Raw genomic sequence first — 6,850 nt, forward strand, 5'->3', positions numbered from 1 at the left:
ATGCATTTTTTCCCGCAAAAGATGACAAAACACACACACATTTTCATGAAACTATTTTTGCACGGAAAAAACAAGAAAACCACACTTAGCGAACCAAAAACTAAAAAAACCGGCATGATTCCCCCCCGCCAAAACACTTTCAAAAGCATTTTCCGGCCAAAACCGCAAAAAAAAAACATTTTCCCGCCAAAACCGGAAACAACGCATTTTCTCGCCAAAACAAAAAAAAATGTATTTTCTCACCAAAACCGAAAATACAATTTTCCCCGCCAAACTGGAAAACGGAAGTTTCCCGACAAAGCCAGAAACATAATTTTTCCACCAAAACCGGAAAATGCATTTTCCCGCCAAAACCGGAAAATGCATTTTAAAAACTTTATTTTTAATTACATAATTATTTACTGATGAGCTGATCCCATTTTTAAAATATTTTAGGTCTAAAAATCACCTATAGCATAAGAACCTAATGTTTAGGCCGAAGAATCTCAGGCGGACTATTTGATTACAATGAAACTATGCCAGCTCGGTTTTATATCATATTTAGCAATTTAAAAGTAATTATGCTTATGAGAAGTTTACGTTCACGTGTTAATCCTATCTATCTTCAATATTTTTTTTCATTTTTGTGTCGTATTTTTCATTTTGGTTATTGCTTAATATAAATATTGATTTTTGAGTTTATTCTCATTTCGTCATTTTGTTTTGGCTTGAGATTTAAAAAATGTTTAAGATTTAAATTATTAAGAGATACTACTTAAGTTAAGATCCGCACCTAGTGCAGAATAAATATTTTATATTTATTCATTTTTATGTTTTTGCATATTTGAAATAATAAAATAATAATTATATATTAAATAACTAAGAAATCAGTTACTATTATGTAATAAATTGACGTGCGCATATAAATCAAATGACCGCTTTTGTTTATTCGCAATCATTTTAGGGTAAATAAATCAAAACAATCAATTTTATCTATCGTATATGATATATAATTAAATTTAATGATATTAACATAGATATATAGTATAATTTAGATATAGATTATAGGGTAACACACATTTTTCCTCTGACACACACTATTAAGAGGGTTGAGATTCAAACTAAAGGCTAAGTGAGATTCACACTATTGTGGGATGTTGCTTCACTAAGAACCGTTATCCAAGCATTCTTAGCCATCTCATGTAACATGGATATTTCATCATCATATATCTAGCAGTGATGATGCTTCTTCAGCTGAGTGAATCACAAAGTGGAAGCAGAGTACTTAGAATCAGAAAACTACAGAAAGAATGTGTTATGCAAACGAAATCAAAGTCTAGTGTTTTTGAGAATAGTATCGTACCTCTCAATGCATGTCTTTTATACAACATCAAGAAAACTTAGAGATGATAATCTTAGGACAACATCAACCTGCACACAACACTGAGAAAAAAAAGATTGAGGGATGGGAATAGTAAGTTTGAAGTTAAGGAGTGACATCAAATTTGATTACTTAAGACACTGATGCTCGAATCTTAACATCAAATTTAAACTTCTAAAAAGAGCACAAATTATGAAATATGAGTGATCCTGCTACTCCGCTCTTAAGAATGTTTTATGAGATGACTCTTGAGTCCTAAGTCTTAAGACAGAGAGATATGGAGCGAGTAGTTGGTGTAGAGTAGGCTTTGACTCACCGAATGGTTCATGTATGACAGTGTGCACCCACCAGGTACTTCACCTTTGGAGAGAACAATACCGATCTTCAGTTATTTTGGCGACGAAGGTGCCCATAGTAGTTCGTTCTCGTACCATGTTGAACTGTTGTCATCACCTTATTGAGCACAAACCAAAAATATTAAACCAAAACTATGCATAAATGATCATATTTAACATCATAAACATAGTGAAAGATTTATACTTTCAGGGAAAAGAGCATTATCTCCATCTTTTTCATGTGCAGCCGCCTTGTAAGAGCCACCACTATCATTATCAAATAACATAACTTCCTTCTCTTGTTCACGAACTACTTTTCTAACTGATTCTCTTGAAGTTTACTTTTGGATATTTCAAAATTCTCGCAGCTGATATTGTCCTCGGCCTCCGCCTCTCTAAGAGTGCATCTTTTAGTCTGCTGGACTCCCGTTGCCGTTACTCTTCCTTTGTTTCCTGAGTCAGTAACACGGCCACGTCTATGCTCCGCATATCTCAAACTCTATGCAATCCAGACACGACGGCAAGAGTCCGGTCATTACAGTCCTCCGCAAACGATGGGGAGGTTAGGGTTCGCCAGTTTTGTTGCGGTGAAGAGTAAATGTTATGGATGATGGAGAGAAAGAAGTTTTTCAGAAATTTGTAGTGCTGTAGGAGTTGTGAGATGAGTTTTACGCAAAGAAAGTTTACCTTCTTATAGATCAAGTTCCACCGCCTTGATGAGAGTTAAGATGCAATGAATGATTTATCGTGGATGGTGTGGGGCTAAGGAGTTAAGAATGTCGTCAATGGCATCGCATCAATGCATTTTCCGTAACGGCTGCATCCAGAATCTACACCGTCGGTTGCTCGGATTACATAAAGAAGAAGAAGACGGGAAACCTACGAATCTGTAAGCGGCCATTGTAGAAGAAGGAGAGCTCGGCAACTGGGCTAGATTTTTTATTATTTTTCGTAGCCCAATAAACCATGAAGTAGCAAAGCCCGCATGAATATCACTCTAACTTAAATGAAACGCAGTGCTCTATCAGCCCGGACACGTGTTGCAACGCCAGGACTCGACTTTCCTAGGTGAAATCCTAGGTGACGTTCTCACAGGAGAGAAAACAGTGTTTTATAATAATAGATAGATTATAGTCTTTTATATACATACATAAAAAGAATAAGCAAACATACCTATATAAAAACATAAAAATAACATAAATTACGACATCGAACTAAAATTGTCATGTAAAACTAGGAACACCCTCCTAGACTCATATACAATCATTTCCTACAAAAGTAAATATACATCTCACATAAATATCAAAATTGCATGTTGTCACAATCTCGATTAAATTCAATCATACTGCGGAACTATAGCTGCTTTTGTTGCCACGTCTAGCTTACCTTTATGGTAGAGAAAATGGATGAGCCATAGGATGAACATTAGCAAGAGAAACGCTCCAAACACTATAGCCACAACCACACTCATCGATTGAATCTTTCTTATGATTTGATTCTTAGAAGGGAACAAGATGAAGACTATATATATATATATATATGTATATGTGTGGACGATGACTACTTGTGTTAAAAATATGAAGCTCTTGGAAACTTGTATTCGTAATTCATCTCATTGACCATTGACTTTGTCTTGGTGTTTTTCTTTTCTATTTCTAACCGAACCGTGTATTATTCCGGTTAAGCATCAACAAAACTCGAATTTCTGGTATAACTTTTCGAACCAAATTAGTCTAGACGTGTATTCATATCTTATATATTAAAACAGAAGTCATGATTTTTTTCATGTGTGATATTTTAAAATATACCATTCCTTAGAAAATAAACTATCACTAATCATTAATCAATTCTAATTAAATTACATTAATCATTAATCAGTATATTAACTGGTTTAACCTATAACCAATGCCCAAGATGTAAAAAAAGAAAATAGTTCACGGGATTCATATTTCCAGAGACAAAGATGTTTCCATGGGATGGGAGGCAGATGGATTGAAGAAAAGCAATTTGAAATCCATTGATCAGGTAGAAGAAAAATTAAATTCTTCAATCAATGAAGATTTTAAAACAAAAGAATATCAAAATAGAGATAGGACTCTTAGTGTTCTGTAAATTTGGTTGAGAGATGAATTGAACCTTTAGGGCACATGAGTCTCTATTGCTGGATATTCAGCAGAGGCAGAGACAACAGCTTAGGGCTTCTATGATGACAGAGGAAGATGAAGAGCTATCTTTCTTCTCCTCGAGATGAGAGGCGTGAGAAAGAGCATGATAATCTCCTTATCAACAATCATCATGAGTTGGAGACTCCACCAGGAAACATTTTTTGTTTTTTTCTTTGATTCTAACTTGTGGAGACAATCATGATGTCTTCTGATTTGGTTATGGTTCTGTACGTTCAAAGTTTGAAACTTCACCGATGTTCAATAGCTCAAGTGATGGCCCAGCAGGGAAGAAAGCTTCTACATTCTGCAGGCTACAAAAATGACAACGAATGGTAACTTCTTAGCCACAGTTTTTGTCAGCTAACATATTTACATGTTGAGGAGATAATTGACCCAAACGCAACGTTTTCAAATGAGGAAGGAGATGTGAGTGAAGGTGGCGAATTCCTGGAGCCACTGGAAGAAGCAAAGCTGTTCGTTGAAAATTTGGCTTATGATGCTGACAGCCAGGCTTTAGCTATGCTCTTTGAGAAAGTCGGAACAGTCGGAGCATCTCTGGTTTGAAATAGTTATTGCAGTGTTCAGAATTGTGTGGATTGAATATATCTACATATATTAACATTAGATGGAACTTTCATACTTTTGGTTTTGAATATTCTTTCTTTTTACATTTGTTTAGTTCAAGAGATATATACAATATATAGGAAAACCGACCAGAGTCGTGGGTTTGGATTTGTGACTGAGAATAATGAAAGAAGCTCAGAGAGAGGTCTAGAAGTTCAACATTATGTAAATTTATATGTTATCAATCATATATGAAGTCTCTGCACAAAGGAACATAACCACAAGCAATTCACTATTTAAGTAAACCAATTCCAAAATAGTGTGGTTATAAATCAATAAACCAAAGCCAACTTACATGTATGGTAAACATTCGTTACTTTTTAACGGAAAATAAATATTTTTGAAATTTGATTTTGGCAAAATTTTAAAATTTTGGTATCGTAAAAATATCTTAGCTATAGAATTATGGTTTCCAAACTTTGCATATTTTATTTTAAAAAATATTAACAAATAACTTTATTTAATATATGTAAATTAAGTTGTAATACATTTAAAACAAAATACGTTAAATAATTTTAATATAAGATATATTGGGAATAAAATATTTAATTGTAAGAATATAAAAATCACTCATAAAATCAAGAATTCAAAGTTTAATTAATAACAATGTTGGACCACTACATTTATTTAAATTCCTTTATTTCTTCTACAACTAACTTAGTTATTATTAAATATAATCTAGCTAACATATTATTTTAATATTTTTAAAATAAAATATCTAAAAATATCTTTTAAGATTACATTTTAATACATCTTCATTTTCATTTAAGTATCTTTATTTATTTAAAAATTTACTATTAAATAGTAATATTCGTAGTTAATATTAAATGTTATTATAAATGAATACTAATTTATTTTTTTTATAGAATAAGAAATAATAATTTCTACAATTTTTTTATAATATTTAAATGAAGTGGACTTTTATTAATTAGACTTAGCGTAGTTACTGAGTTAAAAATTTAGATCATACAAATAATCTGATTAACATATATGTATGACTAAATCTAAAATACAAGTATACCTTTAGTAAAATATCTAATTTAATGTTAAATTGAGAGTTAAGGTTTTAATTAGTGTCCATGTTTTAATAAAGAGTTACCACTGATAATTTGAAACAATAAATTATAAATATATAACTTTGATTTTGTCATAAACAATTTAAATATATTACTTACATTATCACCAAATAAATTATTATCTATATAAAAAATATCAAATTCTAAACTATGAAAATTGTGTCTTTATTAGCTTATATGTATTAATATAAAATTATCCAAATTGTATGCTTCATAATCAAATATACTTGAAAATAATAAAGTTGAAAAAAACTCCAAATTCCAAATCATTTATTTAGACTTAGTTGTTTAAACATCAATAACACATTTCATCAATGCATATAACATCAATGCATATAACATTTCGAACCATCAAAACATATGACTAACCATAATTGTGAAGTATAAAAAATAACAAACACCCCGCACGGTTGTGCGGGTCGAGATCTAGTTAAGTTTATTAACATACATACTGTACCACTCTCTTTTTATTATTTACTTCTTATACAACAAAATTTAGCACTATGACCTTTTATTTTGTTCCTTTGACTCGACTGATATTCTTTTTCGACTAAAACGTTTTATTGATTAATATCATCTTTACAATGTTACAAGATGTTTTAAAGGGAAGGACAACAAGTCAACAATGGAACCACATCCATTCCACATTAATATTTATAGCCTTCCTAGCTAATTTATCAGTACATTTATTAGGGTGCCTCTTCTTATGAACAAAAATGACATTATGAAACATAGTTTTCCAATTTTCTTACCCCTTCTATATAGCAAAGTCATGATGGAGACATTAATCATTCTTGAATCATTTTTAACTTCCATTTTGCCAATTGAAATGGTATCATGCATGTTTAAATATATTTAAAAGTCTGAAAAGTGAGGTATTCAACGATTATATTCTCCTTCAAAAATTAGTCTGGTGGTATAAGTCTACATTACATATGGTTAAAACAAAGCAAAAAAAAATTGAAATTAACTTTTTAAGAAGCCATTCCGTTTACGTAGTTAATTTTTTTATTTTCATTACGTAGTTAATTTTTGAGTAATCAAAGTTGTATTTGAAGATTTAATATACAAGACTTTCTCAGTAGTAACTAGTTATACTAAAAAAAATTATCTAGAAAACCATAAAATTTAGATTACATATATAATGGTTATATTCACCTTATTACAATCCCATTAATTATGATTACAATTTTTTTTATCTCATTAAGGAGATCACACTTAAAACCTTACATTCACAATTTAAACCTTGCATGCAAATTCACTATTACGTCACTAATAACTATACAGCCT

General features: G+C 31.2%; 1 long non-coding RNA gene across 1 annotated transcript; it reads right to left on the reverse strand.

Annotated features, from left to right (window-relative positions):
- Window positions 1-1,341: 1,341 nt before the first annotated feature.
- On the reverse strand, window positions 1,342-2,032 carry LOC106440139. Its single transcript, XR_007316237.1, has 3 exons — window positions 1,901-2,032; window positions 1,677-1,813; window positions 1,342-1,422 (listed from the first exon to the last, which is right to left on the reverse strand). It is a non-coding gene; the product is annotated as an uncharacterized LOC106440139 (long non-coding RNA).
- Between the last annotated feature and the right edge of the window lie 4,818 nt (window positions 2,033-6,850).

Source organism: Brassica napus, chromosome A9 (assembly GCF_020379485.1).
Source record: "Brassica napus cultivar Da-Ae chromosome A9, Da-Ae, whole genome shotgun sequence".
Lineage (NCBI taxonomy): Eukaryota > Viridiplantae > Streptophyta > Magnoliopsida > Brassicales > Brassicaceae > Brassica > Brassica napus.